General features: G+C 48.4%; 1 protein-coding gene across 1 annotated transcript in view; it reads left to right on the top strand.

The window, feature by feature from the left end:
• The window catches only part of LOC137631242 (uncharacterized), a 107,874-nt gene that overhangs the window by 16,431 nt on the left and 67,734 nt on the right, over window positions 1-23,709 (top strand). The window lies entirely within an intron of this gene.

The following is a 23,709-nucleotide window of genomic DNA, read 5'->3' as shown; positions in this document are numbered from 1 at the left end:
GCTATTTAATATGGGTATTACTTTCGGCGTAGCTGAAATGACGAGCCATTAGAATTTTAACGAGGGATTACTACCCCCTCGCTAGTTAGCAAGGGGGTAGGGAGGGGTAGCTTGCTACCCCTCCCCCCTCACACACCTGTGAATACTTCACTTTGCTTTTGGCTCGGGTGACGATCAGACGTGTCTGCTCCCACCCTCGCTTATGACAGCCTTTGATCTTTGTTTTTCGCTTTTTCTTTTCAGTGTTTGGAAGTTGGCCTCTACCATGCGGAAGTGTCCCGGCTTACCTGACCGCCCGTGTGGAACGTTTATGTCGGCGGTGGACACAGACCCTCACACCTTATGTCCTTATTGCAGTGGCCAACGGTGTGAAAGAAATAAAGTATGCGGTGACAGTAGGGAGTGGTCTACCTCCCAGTGGGAGAGGTTTTCACGGCGCCGGAAGAAGTCTAAACGGGATGTTTCTCCTTCAAGGGTTTTCTTGAAGAGAGAAAATCCCAAGGACTCTTCTTCCGTAGCCCAAACCTCCTCCGAAGCTCCCACTCGATCGGTCTCTTCCGAGAGGCCGTCGAGTGGTAGCATAGGCCGTACTTGTGTTCGCCAACCTCGGGGTTTGGGAGAGGGCATTGCCTCCCATAGCGAGGCAGCTCCTCCTCCTCCCCCAGGCGAGGTTATTTCCACTAATGTGTCTAATGATGATTTTTTTAAATATTTAACTTAGCCGGTGAATATATAATAGCTGCTACTCAGCGGCTCGACAGAAAACACACTCAAAAACTCGCGAGCGATCGCTATGAAGGTTGCGGGTGTGACCACCAGCGCCAACTATCGGCCAGATACCACTCTTGCGTGTAAACAAACCCTTCAATTCTTCTCTGTCGACCTTGACGACAAGACGTATCATTACTCGCTGTAGAACCTGGAGTTTTCTCAACATATTTGGTGAAGTACTTCATTTTGGTTTGAGCTTTTGCAGTACAGGTGTTTTATCTTCAACTTAAATCTTGAACTCGTTTTTGGATAGATTTAATTTTTGATGACTTTGGATTGTTTTTTGGACTTTCCTTGACTTTTAAGTGGCCGACCCTTCCCTTAGTACGGAAGTGTGTTTAGGCTTTTAGCAATTATCTTATCACGTTATAAATTAATTATAGATTTTCCTCTATATATTTTATATCTCACCCGCCTTTATTAGGCCTCTTCGATTAGCTTTCCATTTATAATAAACATCAAGATAAATTTTAATGATTTGTTTATATGCGACCTTTCCTGAGAGTAGGCGGTCCTAACTTGGAAACCGAAGTTAAACAACGTTGAGCCCTTTCAATCGTAAATAACTTTTACAGAGGTAATGATTTAAAACTTATTAAATGAATTTTTTCAATATTAAACTTACCCGATAATCATGTAGCTGTCAACTCCGTTGCCCGACAGAATTCTATGGAGGGATACGCCAGCTATCACAATACTAGAAGGGGGTGTATTTACCAGCGCCACCTGTGGCCAGGTACTCAAGTACTTCTTGTTGACACCTCCTCAATTATTCCTCTGTCGTGCTTCCGGCAAGACGTTCTGGGATACGCTTATGTTCTTGGAGTATTTTCACGACTTTGGTGAAGTATTTCTCTTTGATTTCGGCTGTCGCTTTACTGGAAAACTTCTATATTAGCTTAGTTAGCTTTTGGAATTAATTTGTTTAATTTTGGTGACGAGAGAGTATGAACTCTCGTTCACCTTTCATGGCCGACCCTTCCCTTAGACGGAAGTGTTGGTGTCTAAGAGAGTATAGACTCTCTTTCTTAATTTTGCTTAACAAAAGTTATAGATTTATTTTATATCTCTCCGCCTCTTATAGGCCTCTTCGATTAACTTCCTTTTATTATAAACTCATTAAAATTAATTTTTATATTTGTTTATATTCGACCTTCCTAATAGTAGGCGGTCTTTTACCGAAGTTAATAAACTTTGAGCCCGTCATTTCGGTTTTACCTGTTAACATATTATGCTATTTCCGCCACAGAGTTTGAAAGATTTTCTTTGACAGTCTCGTACTGTTTTCAAAGTTGAACTAACGTTTTGTTTTGTCTCTGCAGTTGTTGACGTTCAGAACGTTCAACTTGCACTCTATCGTTACGATAGAGAAAGAATGTTCACGGTTTCACGTTGCAGTAGGAGTAACCGTGTCTAGCGTTTTGTTCATTCTTTCTTAACTTAATGGTTTTGATCCTAATAAAGGAACTTTTCAGTTTTTTTCCTTTAACAATAATATGTTTTAACGATATATATGATTGGGCTCTTCTCTCAGGTTCTAAGTCAAGAGAGAGAGAGAGAGAGAGAGATAGAGACGGAGGGAGAAAGAGGATAAACGTTTCATTCAAGCCTGCCAGGCGTACGAGTAACGTCGTTATCGTTTTTTTTTGCTCTTCTCCCTAGTCTCTTTAGGGGAAGAAACTAAACGTTTCTAGAGTGATCTAGTGTTTAGTCTCTTTCCAACCACTGATTTATCTTTCATTAGATTTTTCTGTTACATTGTAATTCTGTTTTCGCAATTACTAACTTTGAGAAAGGATAGAATTGCGTATTTCAGGTACAAACCACTTAAAGTTTCGAGTTCAGTGAAATAAGTGCAAACAGAAATCAAAGTGATAAGTGATTAGTGCGTGAGGGTACTTTTGTGCGCGCCAGTCGTCCTCCCAGTCCGGGACCTCTTGCAAGCTCCCAAGCCCAGGGGAGAAGCAATGTCGAAGGGCATAAGGGTTCAGCAGGCCTTGATCGGCGCACAGAAGTATTCTCGGTGGTTGTGGGCGTGTCTTACCGAGACCGTCACTCCCACCCGCAGACGATTGAGCCCTTATTTTGCTCGTCTGCAGAAGAGATTAGGGGAGAAAATAAAGGCAGAGTAACGCTGGTCTCAGGTCTCAAGACTTCTTAAACGTTAAGTCCAGACCTATGCCAGACGTACGAAGTTAAAGTTCACAACCCGAATGCAGTCATTGGGTTAGCTCTGACTCTCCTCAGTCATCAGTTGATTACACTCCGACTAAGAGGAGTAAGGTTCTGCCACAACAGATCTCTGCTGTTAAGGCTTTACCTCAGCAGAACTTAGTGTCTGCCGACCCCAAGTTAACTCTACTGCAGTCCATTCAGTCACAACTTTCGGTCTTGATGCGTGAGTGTCGGGCTGAGAGTGTTGCACCGCCTGCACTCCCTCCACCTGTTCTCGCTGCACCTGTGCTCGCCCAGCCTGCACCTGCTCCGCCTGTGCTCGCCCAGCCTGCACCTGCTCCGCCTGGTCGCAGCTCCATCTGCCAGGCGTACGATGTTGTGAACTCTACTACAGTCCATGCAAGCACAGCTTTCGGACTTGATGAGTGAGTGTCGGGCTGAGAGTGTTGCTCCTCCGCCTCCGCCTACACTCCCTCCTCCTACACTCGCTCCGCCTGATCACAGTACCATCTGCCAGGCGTACGATGTTGTGGACTCTACTACAGTCCATGCAAGCACAGCTTTCGGACTTGATGAGTGAGTGTCGGGCTGAGAGTGTTGCTCCTCCGCCTCCGCCTACACTCCCTCCTCCTACACTCGCTCCGCCTGATCACAGTACCATCTGCCAGGCGTATGATGTTGTGGACTCTTCTACAGTCCATGCAAGCACAGCTTTCGGACTTGATGCGTGAGTGTCGGGCTGAGAGTGTTGCACCTCCTGCACTCCCTCCACCTGTTCTCGCTGCACCTGTGCTCGCCCAGCCTGCACCTGCTCCGCCTGTGCTCGCCCAGCCTGCACCTGCTCCGCCTGGTCGCAGCTCCATCTGCCAGGCGTACGATGTTGAACCACTTTCGGAGTTTGCTGTTCACAGTGTTGTTCAGCCTCAGCCTTCTTTAAGGCAACCCTTGCTTTGGGATCAGGAGAGTTACACTCTTCCTCCTCCTCCCCTTGCTGCTCCACCAGTGGTGCAACTCTCGGTTGGTGTACAACAACCTCTCCCCTCCGTGAGTCTGTCTGCTCAACCAGCGCTGCACCGAGTTCAACCCTCATCTAGGCAAGCTCATCTACACCATGCACTTGCGGCTCAGGAGCCTCAGCTTGCTAGAACTTTACCTTGTTCTGCGCAGCCTCAACCTTCTCATGCTCCACTCATCTCTCAGGAACAGGAACGGACTACTCCGCCTCCGTCCTCCGCTCAGCTGGTGCAATCCTTGGGTGCAACTCTTGCTAGGAGTCAACCTCCTTCACCCTTGCACCTGCCTTCTGCTCCGTCTGTTGTTCAGCCTATGCAGTCTGAACCTCAGGTTTTCCCTCAAGTTGAGGAAACCTCTGTTGTTGTTCCAGCTCGTTCTGACTCTGCTGTTCAGCATACCATGGTTTAAACCCCATGCAAGCATGCATAAAGCACTCTAGCACTGGTCATGGAATTTCTGAGAAATGTTAAACGCCATGCACACGCTCTGCTTTCCTTTCAGCAGGCTCTACTTACTACATGCTCAGCATTCAGCATGCTCTGCATTCAGCATGCTCTGCATACAACATGCTCTGCATACAGCATGCTCTGCATTCAGCATGCTCTGCATACAACATGCTCTACATACAGCATGCTCTGCATACAGCATACTCTGCATACATCATGCTCTGCATACCTTACCGCATGCTTCTCAACACATCTTGGGTTGTTGCCAACTCACTAGACTGTCAAGCAGTTTCATAACGTTGCCTTCTAGTCTGCTGCTTTGCACCAGTGAACCCTCACTCAGAGAACTTAGCTTTTCTAGGATAAGGTCCCTGTAGATGAGAAAGTTCTTTTCTCCCTCCTTCTGATATTCCCTTGAGGACTCTGTCATTTGGAGGGAGCCTTTAGCTGCATAACCTCTTATGGACTTTTATTTAAGCATAACATGCTTACAGGGAAGGTAATGGTTACACTTCAGCCGCTAATCCCGTCTGTTACCACACCTGCTCCCATAGACCTTGAGCTGTGTTGCATGACATGCAGTCCAAGCTTAGTCCTTGTTAGAGGATTTTTTGTTTACGGAGTCAATGTGTCACGGGGAAGACGTTCAACAACCAACAGAAGGGACTTGTTGTGACGCAGTGGGCAACCTCAGCAACCCGTTAAGGAGTTGTCTGTACGACCCAGACAGTCTAGACAGATTCGGGTTGTCACTGTACTTCCTCGCTTGCCCATGATTGACAGTTTACAGACTGTGCAGCAGTATCATGATCTTGTGTCCGGCTCCGTCAGACGACTGGCTTTTAAGAGCTCCCTCAAGTCGTCGCTGTCTGGAGATTTTCAAATGGACTATGGATCTGACCAAGGAACTGGGCCTCCTGGTCAATTTTGAGGAGTCTCAGCTCGTTCCATCCCAGACCATTGTCTCCTTGGGTATGGATCTTCAGAGTCGAGCTTTTCGGACTTGTCCGTCGGCCCCAAGGATCTTCCAAGTTCTAGAATGCATCCAGAGCATGCTGAGAAGGAACCGATGCTTAGTCAGGCAGTGGATGAGTCTAACAGGGACACTTTCATCGCTGGCCCTGTTCATCGAGTTAGGGAGACTCCACCTCCGCCCCCTTCAGTATCATCTAGCTGCTCACTGGATAAAGGACATGACGCTAGAGACGGGCTCAGTTCCTGTTTCCGAAGAGATGAGGTCTACTCTAACGTGGTGGAAGAACAGCATTCTTCTCAAGGAAGGTCTACCATTGGCTGTTCAGTCCTCCGACCACCGTCTCTTCTCGGACGCATCGGACACGGGCTGGGGTGCGACACTGGACGGACAGGAATGCTCGGGAACATGGAATCAGGAGCAAAGGACACTTCACATCTATTGCAAGGAGTTGTTGGCAGTTCATTTGGCCTTGATAAACTTCAAGTCCCTCCAGCTTAACAAGGTGGTGGAGGTGAACTCCGACTACACCACAGCCTTGGCTTACATCTCCAAGCAGGGAGGGACTCATTCGAGGAAGTTGTTCGAGATCGCAAGGGACCTCCTCATTTGGTCAAAAGATCGAAAGCTCACACTGGTAACGAGGCTCATTCAGGGCGATATGAATGTCATGGCAGATCGCCTCAGCCGGAAGGGTCAGGTCTTCCCCACAGAGTGGACCCTTCACAAGAATGTTTGCAGCAGACTTTGGGCCCTGTGGGGTCAGCCAACCATAGATCTATTCGCTACCTCGATGACCAAGAGGCTCCTCTTGTATTGTTCTCCGATTCCAGACCCAGCAGCAGTTCGCGTGGATGCCTTTCTGCTGGATTGGTCCCATCTCAACCTGTATGCATTCCCGCCGTTCAAGATTGTCAACAGGGTACTTCAGAAGTTCGCCTCTCACAAAGGGACACGGCTGACGTTGGTTGCTCCCCTCTGGCCCGCGAGAGAATGGTTCACTGAGGTACTGCAATGGCTGGTCGACGTTCCCAGGACTCTTCCTCCTAGAGTGGACCTTCTGCGTCAACCTCACGTAAAGAAGGTACACCCAACCTCCACGCTCTTCGTCTGACTGCCTTCAGACTATCGAAAGACTCTCAAGAGCTAGAGGCTTTTCGAAGGAGGCAGCCAGAGCGATTGCCAGAGCAAGGACGACATCCACTCTCAGAGTCTATCAGTCTTTATGGGAAGTCTTCCGAAGCTGGTGCAAGGCCAATGCAGTTTTCCTCAACCAGTACCAATGTAACCCAGATTGCTGACTTCCTGTTACATCTAAGGAACGTAAGCTCCCTATCAGCTCCTACGATCAAGGGTTACAGAAGTTTGTTGGCAGCGGTTTTCCGCCACAGAGGCTTGGATCTTTCCTCCAACAAAGATCTACAGGACCTCCTTAGGTCTTTTGAGACCTCAAAGGAACGTCGGTTGTCCACTCCAGGCTGGAATCTAGACGTGGTCCTAAGGTTCCTAATGTCATCAGGATTTGAACCGCTCCAATCAGCCTCTTTTAAGGACCTCACATTAAAAAACTCTTTTCCTCGTGTGCTTAGCAACAGGTAAAAGAGTAAGTGAGATCCACGCCTTCAGCAGGAACATAGGTTTCACATCTGAAACGGCTACATGTTCCTTACAGCTCGGTTTTTTGGCTAAAAACGAGCTTCCTTCCCGTCCTTGGCCTAAGTCGTTCGAGATCCCAAGCCTGTCCAACATGGTGGGGAACGAACTGGAGAGAGTACTTTGCCCAGTTAGAGCTCTTAAGTACTATCTAAAGGTCAAAACCATTACGAGGACAATCAGAAGCCTTATGGTGTGCTATCAAGAAGCCTTCTCTACCAATGTCTAAGAACTCAGTTTCTTACTACATCAGGCTTCTGATTAGAGAAGCAAATTCTCATCTGAAGGAAGAAGACCTTGCTTTGCTGAAGGTAAGGACACATGAAGTGAGAGCTGTGGCTACTTCAGTGGCCTTCAAACAGAACCGTTCTCTGCAGAGTGTTATGGATGCAACCTATTGGAGAAACAAGTCAGTGTTCGCATCATTCTATCTCAAAGATGTCCAGTCTCTTTACGAGTACTGCTACACCCTGGGTCTATTCGTAGCAACGAATGCAGTAGTAGGCGAGGGCTCAGCCACTACATTCCCATAATCCCATAACTTTTTAACCTTTCTCTTGAATACTTTTTATGGGTTGTACGGTCGGCTAAGAAGCCTTCCACATCCTTGTTGATTTGGCGGGTGGTCAATTCTTTCTTGAGAAGCGCCAAGGTTAAAGGTTGTGATGAGGTCCTTTAGTATGGGTTGCAGCCCTGTATACTTTAGCACCTTTGAGTTGATTCAGCCTCCCAAGAGGAACGCTGCGCTCAGTAAGGAAGACGATCTTATTAAAGGCAGAGTAACGGTTCAAGTCGACTTCCTTACCAGGTACTTATTATTTCATTGTTATTGTGGATAACTGATTATATGAAATATGGGATACTTAGCTATCCTTTAATCTTGTACACTGGTTTTCACCCACCCCCCTGGGTGTGAATCAGCTACATGATTATCGGGTAAGTTTAATATTGAAAAATGTTATTTTTATTAATAAAATAAATTTTTGAATATACTTACCCGATAATCATGATTTAATCGACCCTCCCTTCCTCCCCATAGAGAACCAGTGGACCGAGGAATAATTGAGGAGGTGTCAACAAGAAGTACTTGAGTACCTGGCCACAGGTGGCGCTGGTAAATACACCCCCTTCTAGTATTGTGATAGCTGGCGTATCCCTCCATAGAATTCTGTCGGGCAACGGAGTTGACAGCTACATGATTATCGGGTAAGTATATTCAAAAATTTATTTTATTAATAAAAATAACATTTTTTTTAGTAGATATTTTATGAAAGATTTTCTTTGAATAGTCTTCGTACTGTTTCAAAGATGAACTAACGTTTAGTTTATTTATGCTACGCAGTTTGCCCTCTATCGTTACGATAGAGAGAGAGAGTATCACGGTTTCACTTTGCAGAAAGAGTAAATCGATTCTGACGTTTTGTTCATTCTTCTTTCAAAGCTTAAATGTTTTAAATTCTATTTTAAAGGAACTTTTTAATTGAAAAACCTTTCAGTTTTTTCCTTTGGTCAAATAACCTGTTTTTTGACGAAACATAAGTGGGCTCTTCTCTTCGGTGCGAAATCAAGAGAGAGAGAGAGAGAGAGAGAGATTCAGACGGAGGGAGAGAGAGGAGAGAGAACGTTCCGATCTTTATCTCGTCCCAAGCGAGTAACGTTGTTCTCGAGTTACTCTCGTCCCTAGTCTCTGTACGGGGAGAAAGAATAAAACGTTTTTAGTTTTTTATTCTCGTCCCAAGGCACTGTACGGTGAGAGATTGAAAACGTAGTTTTGAATGAACTAGTGTTTAGTCTCTTCCCCAGCCACTGATCTTTTTATCTTAAAATATGTTTACTGTTTTTTTGCTGATATTAATGTGCTTACATTATACGACTGATTTCGCAATTATAACCTTTTGATAGAGGGTAGAATTGCGTGCTTCAGGTAGAAATCAGTTTTATTCATACCTAATGGGAATTGTTAAAAAATTTGATTTCAGTGAAATAAGTGCAAAACAGAAAATCGTAGTGATAAAGTGATATTGCGCAAAGTGTTATCAGTGTTGCGACCGAGGGTTCGTCTGTTCGTGCCTGTCGTTCGCCTAGTCCGGGACCTCTTGCAAGCTCCCAAGCCCAGGGGAGAAGTAATGTCAAACGACTTATGGGTTCGAGAGGCCTTGATCAGCGAACAGACGTTCCCTCTATGGTATCAGGTGTATTTTACCAAGATCACCCCTACCATAAGGCGAGAGAGACGATTTTCTCCTCGTCATCCGAAGGCTTTTCTCATAAGAAACCGTGGAACAAGGTTTCGAGGCCCTTTAAGCGAAAGTCAGTCCTTTCAGGACAGGTCCAGCGTCCTGGTTTTAACTATTAGGACAGCTCTGACCCTATGCAGTCATCGGAAGACTGCTCGCCGCCTAAACAAAAGGGTAACACAGACTCCGAGAGTCTTTTTGTAGGCAAGGTTTTGCAGTCACAGACGTTACCCTCGTCTCTTACCGCAACCATTCCCGTTGATCCTAAATGGGTTGTACGGCAAGACATGCAGAATAAGCTTGCCTCCCTTATGGAAGACTATTCTGCCGATAAGTCCGTTGAGCCTAGCCGTTTATCTCATCGAGATCCTGGCCTTCAGCCACCCTAACGTTCCTTTGTGCGTCCTGTTGACGTTGGCGTAGCCAAGTCACGTCAGTCAGGTTGTTTAGAACCACACTCGATGCGGTCTCGTGTGGATTTTCAGCCACATTTGGACGTTAGGCCACTTGCTGATGCTCCTGTTGACGTTCAGGACGTTCGCCAACAATCGGAGTTGACTTGTTTTGACGCTGAGCGTCAACCTCCGCATTCTAGAGTTGTTTTGACTGCTCAGACTAGGCGGTCAAAGCAGTCTCGAGTGGACGCTGTGCGTCCTCACGCACCTGTTGTTGTTGACAGTTCACAGACTGTCAAGCAGTTACATGACGTTGCGTCCTGGTCCGCTACTAATGCACCAGTGCGTGTGGACTCTACTTGTAAAGCATTGCCACCACGGTAGGTCTCTCCCTTGCTTGAGACTCGGCTATTGTCGGACAAGGTTCCTTCAGATGAGGAAGTTGCTTTCCCCCTCCTACTGATATTCCCTTGAGGACTGTCAGATGGAGAGGAGCCTAAAGCTGCTTAGCCCTCTATGGACTTTAAATAAATCATGCTGATTTTTAAGGATCTTTGTCCGGATCTTTTTGTAACTGCTGCTCCTCGTTCGCCTAAACGTCAGAGCTTACACTAGGCCTAGCTACTTCGAAGCCGTTGTTTTATAAGCTAGTGCTCTCTCGCTCTTCTAAGAGAGCTTTACGTTTGCTAGGCGACTGGTTTATCACCAGGAGGAGTTTGGGGGAGACAGCCTTTGCTTTCCCTACTTTTAAGCTGGCTTATAGAGCGAGAATCTGATATGACACGAGAGAAGTTCTCGGCTTGGGAGTTCCTGCCTCTGCCCAGATAGACTTCTCAAACCTCATAGACTCTCCCTGGTGCCTGGCCATGAGACGCTCCAAGATTTTACAGGTCGACTTCAGAGCTATTTTCGAGCGTTTGAAGTTTTGCTGTACAATTATGTCATGCATAAACAAGGCTTTCAGGGATGGCTCCAATGATCTGACAGCCACGTTCTCTGCAGGAACAAGTCCCTCAGGGATGGCTCCAATGATCTGGCAGCCATGTTCACTGCAGGAGTACGTAAGAGGCAAGTGCGCTCAATGTGTTCATTGTCAAGACAAACTTCACGATGAAGTCTACCAGGCTGTCTTGACAGCATTTATGGAAGGCGATTGAATGGTCTCTCTCGACCTTCAGGAGGCATACTTCCACATTCCTATACACCCGGATTCCCAACCGTTTCTGAGGTTTGTTTACAGGAATGTGGGGTACCAGTTTCGAGCCCTGTGCTTTGGCCTCAGTCCTGCGCCTCTCGTGTTTACGAGGCTCATGAGGAATGTGGCAAAATCCCTCCATCTATCGGGGATCCGAGCCTCCCTGTACTTGGACGACTGGCTTCTCAGAGCATCGTCCAGTCTTCGCTGTCTGCAGGATCTACATTGGACGTTGAGTCTGGCCTGGGAGTTGGGACTTTTGGTCAACCTAAAAGTCCCAACTGATCCCATCCCAGATTATTCTATATTTGGGGATGGAGATTCGCAGTCAAGCCCTGCTCGAAGTCCAACTAATGCTGAAAAGAAAACGTTTGTTCAGTCAGGAGTTGGAACAGTCTAGTAGGGACTCTCTCATCCCTGGAGCAGTTTGTCTCACTAGGGAGACTACACCTTCTGCCTCTCCGGTTCCATCTAGCCTCTCACTGGAACTAGGACAAGACGTTAGAGACGGTATCATTCCCAGTCTCCGAACCAGTAAAGGCATGCCTGAAATGGTGGGACAGCAATATCAGTCTGAGAGAGGGACTATCCCTAGCAGTCAAGAACCCAAACCACGTGTTGTCCTCAGACGCGTCGGATTTGGGTTGCGGTGCGACCCTGGACGGTCGGGAATGCTCGGGTCTGTGGACCTCAAGTCAGAAGAGCATGCACATCAACGACAAGGAGCTATTAGCAGTCCACTTGGCCTTGATGATATTCGAAATCTTCTTCGAAACTAAGTGGTAGAGGTCAACTCAGACAACACCACAACTTTGGCGTACATCTCCAAGCAAGGAGGCACTCCTTCACGCTGCTCGAGATCGCAAGGGACCTTCTCTTATGGTCAAGAAATCGAGGCATCTCCCTGTTGACGAGATTCATCCAGGGGGACTTGGACGTCTTGGCAGACTGTCTCAGTCGGAGGGGTCAGGTGATACCCACGGAATGGACCCTCCACAAGGACGTGGGCAAGAGTCTTTGGGCTACGTGGGGTCAACCCACCATAGACCTCTTTGCCTCCTCGTTGACCAAAAGGTTACCAATCTATTGCTCTCCAGTCCTAGATACAGAAGCAATCCACATAGACGCGTTTCTACTGGATTGGTCTCTTCTGGACTTATATGCATTCCCTCCATTCAAGATAGTCAACAAGGTACTGCAGAAGTTCACCTCTCACGAAGGGACAAGGTTGACGTTGGTTGCTACCCTCTGGCCCGCGAGAGAGTGGTTCACCGAGGTACTTCAATGGCTGGTAGACTTTCCAAGAAGTCTTCCTCTAAGGGTAGATCTGTTACGTCAGCCCCACGTAAAGAATGTCCATCAAAGCCTCCCCGCTCTTCGTCTGACTTCCTTCAGGCTATCGAAAGACTCAAGAACTCGAGGCTTTTTGAAGGAGGCAGCCAGTGCGATTGCAAGAGTGAGGAGAGCTTCTACCATTAGAGTATACCAGTCGAAGTGGGAAGTCTTTTGAGACTGGTGCAAGTCAGCATCTGTGTCCTCGTCCAGTACCTCTGTAGCCCAAATTGCAGATTTTCTTTTACATCTGAGAAAGGTTCGCTCCCTTTCAGCTCCCACGATTAAGGGCTACAGGAGCATGTTGGCTTCGGTCTTTCGACATAGAGGCTTAGATCTTTCCAACAATAAAGATCTCCAAGATCTCCTTAAGTCCTTCGAGACCTCTAAGGAACGTCGTTTGGCAACTCCTGGATGGAACTTAGACGTGGTCCTAAGGTTCCTCATGTCAGACAGGTTTGAGCCATTACATTCAGCCTCCCTGAAGGATCTCACCCTCAAGACACTTTTCCTAGTGTGCTTGGCTTCGGCTAAAAGGGTCAGTGAACTTCATGCCTTCAGTAAGAACATCGGTTTTTTCTACAGAAAAAGCCACTTGTTCACTTCAACTTGGTTTCCTGGCCAAAAATGAACTGCCTTCTCGTCCTTGGCCTAAATCTTTTGATATTCCTTGCTTATCAGAGATCGTAGGCAACGAACTGGAAAGAGTATTATGTCCTGTTAAGAGCTCTTAAGTTCTATTTAGCTCGTACTAAGTCATTACGAGGTAAATCTGAGGCATTATGGTGCTCAGTTAAGAAACCATCATTGCCTATGTCAAAGAATGCTTTGTCATATTTTATCAGATTTTTTAATACGAGAAGCTCATTCTCACTTGAATGAGAAAGACCGATGTTTGCTTAAGGTTAAGACGCACGAAGTTAGAGCTATAGCAATCTCCGTGGCCTTCAAGCAAAATAAATCTCTGCAAAGTATTATGGACGCGACTTTTTGGAGAAGCAAGTCAGTGTTCGCGTCATTTTACTTAAAAGATGTCCAGACTCTTTACGAGGACTGCTACACACTGGGTCCATTCGTTGCAGCGAGTGCAGTAGTGGGTGAGGGTTCTACCACTACATTACCCTAATTCCAATATCCTTTTTAATCTGTCTCTTGAAATGTTTTTTAATATTGTTTTTTGGGATGTACGGAAGGCTAAGAAGCCTTTCGCATCCTTGTTGATTTGGCGGGTGGTCAAAGTCATTTCTTGAGAGCGCCCAGATTAGGGGTTTGATGAGGTCCTGTTAGTATGGGTTGCAACCCTTTATACTTCAGCTCCTGGGAGTCTTTCAGCATCCTAAGAGGATCGCTGGGCTTCGTGAGGAAGACAGACTTACAAGGCAGAGTAATCATCTAAGTCAACTTCCTTACCAGGTACCTATATATTTTGGTTTTGTTATATTGATAACTGTCAAAAACTCTTAGCTTATACGCTGTAAACTTAATTAACTCTGGTCTCTACCCACCGCCTTGGGTGTGAATCAGCTATTATATATTCACCGGCTAAGTTAAATATTTAAAAATGATATTTTAATTATAAAATAAATTTTTGAATATACTTACCCGGTGAATATATAAATTAAAGGCCCTCCCTTCCTCCCCAATAGAGACGCAGCGGGACGAGAAGAATTGAAGGGTTTGTTTACATGCAAGAGTGGTATCTGGCCGATAGTTGGCGCTGGTGGTCACACCCGCAACCTTCATAGCGATCGCTCGCGAGTTTTTGAGTGTGTTTTCTGTCGAGCCGCTGAGTAGCAGCTATTATATATTCACCGGGTAAGTATATTCAAAAATTTATTTTATAATTAAAATATCATATTGCAGCTTTGGGCTTCCTTGGGGCTTCAGGGTTCGCCCTCCAAGGAAGCCCTGTTTGACATAATCAGGTTGGGGGCTGCTGTCAAACAGTCGCCGGCGATAGCAGAGGTTGACCCTCTGTCTATCGTCGACGTTGTTGTGGCAGAGGCTTCCGATGAGTTAGGTCAAACCTCTGCCTTGGGTGCTGATGTTGCTGAAGGCTTAGTTCCCCCCTCCGAACATCCCTCGAGGGAGGAGCTAAGTCCAACGGTCTCTCCTGCAGGTGATTCTTCCCCTCGGGGGAGTTCACTAACAGAGACTCCTCTTCGGAGGACTGATGATGGTCTGCCTGCTGCCCCCAGAGGACGTATCAGACGTGAGGCTCGTCTTCCTCTTCGCCGTAGAGGCCTTCCTTCTCCCCACAAGGGAGTTAGGAGGCGCCTGCCAGACCTGCTGATCTTCCGTCTCCATTCCTGGCTGCTGACGCGCTGTGGGCACCCACGCACCCCATTATCCAACGAGCACCGGTCCCTTCGGGGCAAAAGGGGCTTTCTCACATTGTGAGTAAGTCCCTTAAGTGCCAGGTATCCTGTCCCCATGTTCTCCTGCGCGCAAGCGCTCTCCTGCTGTTCCTGCTGTTCCTGAGACTACTTTTCAGAAACATCCTGTGCCAGGGACAACGAGCCAGCGATCTCCTGTTGCAGAGTCTACGCGCCAGCGCTCTCCTGCTCACCATCGATCTCCTGTGTGCCAGCGCTCACCTGCGCGCCAGCGATCTCCTGTATGCCAGCGATCTTCTCCTTGCCAGCGCACATCTGCTCTCCCTGATCCTGATGCGCGCCATGCGCGCCCACGATCTCCAGCACGCCATCGTTCGCCTGCGCGCCCACGATCTCCAGCACGCCATCGTTCGCCTGCGCGCCCACGATCTCCAGCACGCCATCGTTCGCCTGCGCGCCCACGATCTCCAGCACGCCATCGTTCGCCTGCGCGCCCACGATCTCCAGCACGCCATCGTTCGCCTGCGCGCCCACGATCTCCAGCACGCCATCGTTCGCCTGCGCGCCCACGATCTCCAGCACGCCATCGTTCGCCTGCGCGCCCACGATCTCCGGATCTGGGCACAGGAGGGAAGACTCTACTTTCGCCTTCTCGTCAGCGATCTCCTGCGCGCCCTCAGATCTCGCCCACTCGTCAGCTCTTGCCCGCGCGCCATCACGCGCAGTCACCTTCGCGCGCACATGTTCCAGCCCTTGCTGTGCACCCTTCTAGAGGTCTCCGAGATCCTGTGCGCCCACACGGGCACGAGCAGTCACCTTCGCGCGCAACTACGCTTGTTGTTCCTACTGCGCACCCTCTGCCTTCGCCAGCTCGCGCTCACCATCACCTGCGCGCCATCGCTCGCCAGCACGCCCACGCGCCCACTCGCCTGCTCGCCATAGATCGCCTGCGCGCCCACGCGCACCCTCGCCAGTGCGCAGTCGCTCACCTGCGCGCCATCGCTTGCCTGTGCGCCATCGCTCGCCCGTACGCCATCGCTCTCCTGCTCGTCAGCGCTCCCTCGCCTGCACGCTCCCTCGCCCGCGCGCTCACGCGCGCGAACATTCGCCCGCACGCAATCCAGGGAATATTCCATCGCGTGAGCGCCAGCACGAACCCCGGCACGATTTCCATCGGCACTCACAGTGCGAGCCCCCGCGCGAGACTTCAGGAACAAAAGCATCCAGGTTGTCTCCTTCACGCCCCCCCCACCCCCCCCGCAAGAGCGCAGGCCAACGCGCTCGCAGGAGGAGAGGATGTCTTCAGATAGGTCAGCAACCAACCTTCTTCTCCTTCACTTTCTTTTCAGGCAGGCCCCGTTGTAGTGTCTACTCCGAAGGATCGCCCGATCCCCTTTCCTCCAGAGGGAGTCTCTGACACAGCATCTGTTAGTAAGCAGCCATGGTTTGGGTCCCTTATCAGAGCTGTCATTCAGGCTGTCAAGCCTGCCTTCTCTGAGTTGGGCCTCACATCAAGGGCAGCTCAGACCCCACTGAAGAGGAAGAGAGGAGTAGAAGTCGTGGTAACTTCTCTCAGGGTCAAGCTAGCTCCTAGGAAATCCTTGAGGAAGGCTCCCTCCCCCCCTCAGACTTTCTCTCCATCTCCTGTGGACGAGGATTTTCTGTCCTCAGGGGAGTCTACCGAGGTGAGAAGTTCTCCCATCGCACCAATGGGAGAAACCCCACCTCGAGCAGGAGAATCGTCCCGAGTTGGAGCGGAGAAGAGCCCTCAGACTTCGTTATTGGAGTCCTGTATACCTCCTAGGAGGGAACCTAAGGACTCTAAGACCATCCCTAAGTCTTCTTCTAGGATTCGACTAGAGCCAACGAGACCAGCGGAGAACGTCCACGTGTCCCCCCAAGTAGAGCCTTTGGGGACGGGAGACTTTGCTGCCAGTTCTCCAGGAGGAGAGCAACAGGAGTCAGAGCATGCCTTCTGGCAGGTCCTGACCCTGGTGAGGCATCTCAACGGGTTCCCGGACCCTGAGATTCCTCCTCGTGAGGGCAAGGACACGGTCCTGGACTGGGGTCTTTGGCACTCAGAAGCCTGCTATGGCCAGTGCGGCTTTGCCCTGGTCCCAAGGGGTGAAGAGTACCAGGGATAAGGTTGAGGGCCAGCTCTCCGAACTCGCCTCCTCCAGCCGTTCTACTGCTGGCAACAAGCTCCTCCCTCCTCCTTGTATCCACCAGAGGAGGTACTTTGAGATCATGGAGGAGTCTTGCTTAGCTCTTCCCTTGCACCACTCTGTGGAAGAGCTTACCAAGGGAGTCCCTCTAGAGAGGCTCTCTAGCCAGCAAGTGACTTTCTCGGCGACAGAGATCCTAAGTCAGGAGAAGGTTGCGAAGTGTGCCATGCAGGCTACTTCGTGGCTGGACATCTGGCTGGGGTCTCTTGGCATCCTATTGCGATCCGAGGATCTGTCTAAGGAGAGCACCAGGAAAGCCCTGGAGACCTTCCTCCTTTCGGGCACCCGCACCATTGAGTTTCTGGCCCACCAAGTCTCGAACTTGTGGGCCAATTCCATCTTAAAACGACGTGATGCGGTGGCAGAAAGGTTCCATTCGAAGGTCCCAGCCGTCGAAGTCAGCTGGCTCAGACATTCTTCCCTTTTGGGAAGGAATCTGTTTGAGCCTAAAGATGTGGAACAGGCAGCTGAGAGATGGAGGAAATCCAATCAGGACTCTCTCCTCCAGAGGGCTCTCACATTAAAGCCCTACAAACCTCCAGCACCTCAACAACCTCGCCCGTCCAAGACGACGAAACCGGCAGTGGCAGCAAAGACGACGGTGTCCAAACAGCAGCCCTTTCCTGTCAAAGACAAGAAGGGCAAAAAGTCCTCCAGGGGAGGGAAAAATCCTAGAGGGAGTGGCCAAGGCTGCAAACGCTAGGATTGGCAGTCCCCCTGCATGTCCACCAGTGGGGGGATGCCTACAAAGTTGCGCAATCAGGTGGCAGCAACTCGGGGCCGATTCCTGGACGATTTCCTTAATCAGTCAGGAATATCGCGTCTCGTTCACAACATCTCTACCTCCCCTGACAGCGGATCCAGTGTCGTTGAGCTCCTATGCCATGGGAACGGCAAAGGGGAAAGCCCTACGGGCAGAAGTCGAGACCATGTTAAAGAAGGATGCTCTCCAGGAGGTCGTCGACGGTTCCCCAGGCTTCTTCAGTCGACTCTTTCTTGTAAAGAAGGCTACTGGAGGCTGGAGACCAGTCATCGACCTCTCAGCTCTGAACAGGTTTGTCAAACAAACTCCGTTCAGCATGGAGACAGCAGTCACGGTCAGATTAGCAGTGAGACCACAAGATTTCATGTGTACACTGGACCTGAAGGACGCGTACTTCCAGATCCCAGTCCATCCGTCTTCAAGGAAGTACTTAAGATTCAGCCTAGACAACAAGATCTACCAGTTCAAGGTGCTGTGTTTGTCTCTCCACAGCACCTCAGGTATTTACCAAAGTGTTCACCGTGATATCTTCGTGGGCACACAAGATCGGCATCCGTCTCCTCCGTTATCTGGACGACTGGCTGATCCTGGCAGACTCGGAGTTGACCCTTCTTCGACACCGGGACAAGCTTCTAGGAATTTGCAAAGATGTAGGGATCATGGTAAATCTCGAGAAGTCTTCTCTGCTTCCAACTCAACGACTGGTATATCTAGGTATGGTCTTGGACACCAATCACCACAAAGCCTTCCCATCAGACAACAAGAGAGCAAGGCTGAGGAGGGTCGCAGACCCTTTCCTCAGACGGGAAGAACTCCCTGCCCAATTGTGGTTACGTCTCCTCAGTCACCTTTCTTCCCTGGCCCGTCTAGTTCCAAACGGTCGGCTCAGGATGAGGTCCCTACAATGGTGACTCAAGTCCCGGTGGAATCAAGGACACGATTCCCCGGACATCTTGGTCCCTATGGGTCCTGCAGAACGGACGGACCTTCAGTGGTGGGTGACAGACGAGAACCTACGAAAGGGAGTGGATCTTCTCGTCCTCCCCCCAGATTTGATGCTGTTTTCGGACGCCTCAAAGAAAGGGTGGGGGGCCCATGTTCTGAACCACAGGACCTCAGGCCTGTGGTCAGAATCAGAAAAGTGCCTCCACATAAATCTGCTAGAAATGAAGGCCGTATTCCTGGCACTTCAACAGTTCTAACAGTACCTGGCGGGTCACTCTGTGGTGGTGATGAGCGACAACACCACGGTAGTGGCTTATATCATCAAGCAGGGAGGTACCTTTTTAGAGCAGCTATCCCATCTTGCAGTAGAGATACTGAGATGGACCGAAGTCCACTCGATTCCACTATCAGCTCGCTTCATTCCAGGCAAGAGGAATGTGCTCGCCGACAGTCTGAGCAGGGCATCACAGATAGTGAGTACCGAGTGGTCTTTGGATCGTCTAGTAGCCAACAAAGTCCTGACTTTGTGGGGTTCCACGACGGTGGATCTGTTCGCGACAGCCTTGAATTTCAAGCTTCCGCTGTACTGCTCCCCAGTCCCAGACCCCAAGGCACTCTGGCAAGCTGCCTTCCAACAACGGTGGGACAACATCGACGTGTACGCCTTTCCCCCGTTCTGTCTGATGAGGAGGGTGCTCAACAAGACCAGAATATCAGTCAACCTGTCTATGACCTTAATAGCTCCGCTATGGCATCACACAGTGTGGTTTCCGGACCTTCTGCAGCTACGTACTGACGGAACTCCCGAGAGAACTTCCTCCACGACACGAGCTACTCAAACAACCACACGCCAACATCTTTCACAAAGCCGTAGCTTCGCTGCGGCTTCACGCCTGGAGACTATCCAGCATCTCCTCATAGAGAGATGCTTTTCGCAACAAGTTACGGAAAGGATGTCTGAACACCTGCAAAAGTCATCTGCAGGGGTCTATCAGGCGAAGTGGAGAGTTTTCTGTGGTTGGTGTCGTGGAAGGGGTATCTCTCCACTTGATGCCACTATTCCAGCAATAGCGGAGTTTCTCGTGTATTTGCGGGAGGAAATGTGCCTTTCAGTCTCAGCAGTGAAAGGCTATCGCTCAGCCTTAAGTCTTGCCTTCAGGGTCAAAGGAATGGACATTTCTTCTTCGCTGGAACTTTCTCTACTCATACGAAGTTATGAACTTACCTGCCCTCAGTCGGAAGTGAGACCTCCTCCATGGAACGTGGTTCGAGTTCTCAGGACTCTTAAGAGACCTCCCTTCGAACCATTACGCCAGGCTTCTCATCGCCACCTGACTTGGAAGACGGTGTTCCTACTTGCTTTGGCCTCAGCCAAACGAGTTGGCGAACTTCATGGTCTCGTATGACATCGCCCATTCAAGGGGATGGGGGGAGGTAACATTCAGATTCGTCCCTGAGTTTGTAGCTAAGACTCAAAATCCAGGAGTGCCGGACCCTCGGTTCGACTCTTTCCGGATTTCGAGTCTGCGTTCTGTAACAGATGACCCAGACCATCTCCTACTGTGCCCAGTGAGGAGTCTGAGGCTCTATATTAAGAGAACAGCTGCAGTTCGTCCGCGGGTGCAGGCATTGTTTGTTAGCACCGGAAGGACGAAGAGGAGGGTCACTAAAATCACTATCTCAGCCTGGATTCGCAGGGTTATCCATCATTTCCTGAATCCTGACCCTCCTCCGTCACGTCGCCCCAGAGCACACGATGTCAGGGGCATTGCTACGTCCCTGGCCTTCAAGAGAAACTACTCAGTGACGCAGGTTTTACAAGCAGGGGTTTGGAAGCGTCAGACGACCTTCACAGCCCACTACCTGCAAGACGTAATCCACAGGAGGCTCGATGCGTTCCCTATCGGCCCTGTGGTGGCTGCACAACAGCTGGTTTAAACCTCAAGCTCCTTAATGGACAAGTAGCAGATGGTTGAGGGCATTGTTACCCGGTTTTAGTTTGCATGAATGAAAAGGTATGCCTGGCCCTTATTCTTTTCTTCATCCTCCTCTCTCTTGGGGAAAGCAGCATCCTGGGTTTTCTGCACAGCTGAGCTCAAACCACTGCAGGTAAACCATGTTCCCTTGTGTTCCTAATATTATGTTGATATTGTCACGTCACCATACCATTACGAGGTGGTATTGGGAGCATCCTATCCTGGAATTCCATCTAAAGGACTTCAGATCAACTTCCTAGGACGAGTCACACTTCATTGCTTCACACACAAGCTTACGTCGGCCGCGGTCCTTGCGAGGTGCAGGGACTCCTTATCTTTGAGTACTAACACACTCAAATACTGAGTCCCCGGGCAAAAAGCCAAAAGCCAGTATGGCTGGGACTTTCCACCCTACCTAAGGGTTGAGTCACGCATATTAAATAGCGTGTTTGTATTTCAGTTACGGAACAAATGACAAATTCGTAGATAATTTGTATTTTTCAATATTTAACTTAGCCGGTGATTATATAGCTGCAACTCTGTTGCCCGACAGACAACTCTACGGTAAAAACTCGCCAGCGATCGCTACACAGGTTGCGGGTGTGCCCAACAGCGCCATCTGTCGTCCAGATACCGAGTACTCAATGTAAACAAAGACTCAATTTTCTCTCTGTCGAGCTATCGACAAGACGTACTTACTCGCTGTTGCTAAACTGGAGTTTTTTCACAACTAATTGGTGAAGTACTTTATTCTAGTTTTGAGCTTTCGCTATGCAGGTGTTTTATCTTCATCTTAAATCTTGAACTTGTTTTGGATAGATTTAATTATGGTGACAAAGAGAGTATGGACTTTCTTTCACTTTTAAATGGCCGACCCTTCCCTTAGACGGAAGTGTGTTTAGGCTTTTAGTAATTATCTTATCACGTTATAGATTTTCCTCTATATATTTTATATCTCTCCGCCTTTATTAGGCCTCTTCGATTAACTTTCCATTTATTATAAACATATAAAAATAATTTTAATGTTTTGTTTATATAGACCTTTCCTGAGAGTAGGCGGTCCTAACTTGGTAACCGAAGTTAATCAACGTTGAGCCCTTTATATCGTAATTAGCTTTTAAAGAGCTAAGGATTTAAAACTTTTTAAATGTAATATTTTATGAAAGAATTTCTTTGATAGTCTTCGTACTGTTTTCAAAGATGAACTAACGTTTAGTTTATTTATGCTACGCAGTTGTTGACGTTCAGGACGTTCAACATGCGCTCTATCGTTACGATAGAGAGAGAGTGTATCACGGTTTCACTTTGCAGTAAGAGTAAATCGATTCTAACGTTTTGTTCATTCTTTCTTAGCTTAAATGTTTTAAATTCTATTTTAAAGGAACTTTTTATTTGAAAAACCTTTCAGTTTTTTCCTTTAGTCAAATAACATGTTTTTTTGACGAAATATAATTGGGCTCTTCTCTTAGGAGCGAAATCAAGAGAGAAAGAGAGAGAGAGATAGAGACGGAGGGAGAGAGAGGAGAGAAAACGTTCCGTTCAAGCGGGTAACGTTGTTCTCGAGTTACTCTCGTCCCTAGTCGCTGTACGGGGAGGAAGGATAAAACGTTTTTAGTTTTTTATTCTCGTCCCCAGGCTATGTGCGGTGAAAGATTGAAAACGTAGTTATATGAACTAGTGTTTAGTCTCTTTCCCAGCCACTGATTTTTTTATCTTAAAATATGTTTTCTGTTTTTTGCTGGTATTAATGAGCTTGCATTATACGACTGATTTCGCAATTACTACCTTTTAATGAAGAGTAGAATTGCGTGTTTCAGGTAGAAATCAGTAAAAGTTTCGATTTCAGTGAAATAAGTGCAAAACAGAAAATCGAAGTGATAAAGTGATATGCGCAAAGTGTTACAGTGTTGCGTCCGAGGGTTCATCTGTTCGTGCCTGTCGTTCACCTAGTCCGGGACCTCTTGCATGCTCCCAAGCCCAGGGGAGAAGTAATGTCAAACGACTTATGGGTTCGAGAGGCCTTGATCAACGAACAGACGTTTTCCCTCTATGGTATCGGGTGTATCTTACCAAGATCTCCCCTACCATAAGACGAGAGAGACGTTGTTTCTCCTCGTCATCCGAAGGCTTTTCGCATAAGAAACCTGTCACAAGGTTTCGAAGCCCTTAAGCGAAAGTCAGTCCTTTCAGGCCAGGTCCAGCGTCCTGGTTACAACCATTAGGACAGCTCTGACCTTATGCAGTCATCGGATAACTGCTCGCCGCCTAACAAAAGCGTTACACAGACTCTGAGAGTCTTTTTTTGTTGGCAAAGTGTTGCGGTCACAGACGTTACCCTCGTCTCTTACCACAACCATTTCCGTTGATCCTTAATGGGTTGTATGGCAAGACATGCAGTATATGCTTGCCTCCCTTATGGAAGACTATTCTGCCGATTAGTCCGTTGAGTCTAGCCGTTTATCTTATCGATATCCTGGCTTTCAGCCAACCTAACGTTCCTTTGTGCTTACTGTTGACGTTAGCGTAGCTTAGTCACGTCAGTCAGGTTGTTTAGAACCACACTCGATGCGGTCTCGTGTGGTTTTTCAGCCGCATTTGGACGTTAGGCCACTTGCTGATGCTCCTGTTGACGTTCAAGACGTTCACTAACAATCGGAGTTGACTTGTTTTGACGCTGTGCGTCAACCTCCGCATTCTAGAGTTGTTTTGACTGCTCAGTCTAGGCAGTCAAAGCAGTCTCGAGTGGACGCTGTGCGTCCTCACGCACCTGTTGTGGTTGACAGTTCACAGACTGTCAAGCAGTTACATGACGTTGCGTTCTGGTCCGCTACTAATGCACCAGTGAGTGTGGACTCTGCTTGTAAAGCATTGCCACCACGGTAGGTCTCTCCCTTGCTTGAGACTCAGCTTTTATCGGACAAGGTTCCTGTAGATGAGGAAGTTGCTGTTCCCCCTCCTACTGATATTCCCTTGAGGACTCTGTCAGATGGAGAGGAGCCTAAAGCTGCTTAGCCTTCTATGGACTTTAAATAAATCATGCTGATTTTTTTAAGGATCTTTGTCCGGATCTTTTTGTAACTGCTGCTCCTCGTTCGCCTAAACGTCAGAGCTTACACTAGGCCTAGCTACTTCGAAGCCGTTGTTTTTAAGCTAGTGCTCTCTCGCTCTCCTAGAGAGCTTTACGTTTGCTAGGCGACTGGTTTTTCACCAAGAGGAGTTTGGGGGATACAGCCTTTGCTTTCCCTTCTTTTAAACTGGTTTATAGAGCGAGAG

Source organism: Palaemon carinicauda, chromosome 39 (genome assembly GCF_036898095.1).
Source record: "Palaemon carinicauda isolate YSFRI2023 chromosome 39, ASM3689809v2, whole genome shotgun sequence".
Taxonomy (NCBI): Eukaryota; Metazoa; Arthropoda; class Malacostraca; order Decapoda; family Palaemonidae; genus Palaemon; species Palaemon carinicauda.
Note: the sequence above shows the minus strand (reverse complement) of the source record. Positions and strands in the feature narration are given on the sequence as shown.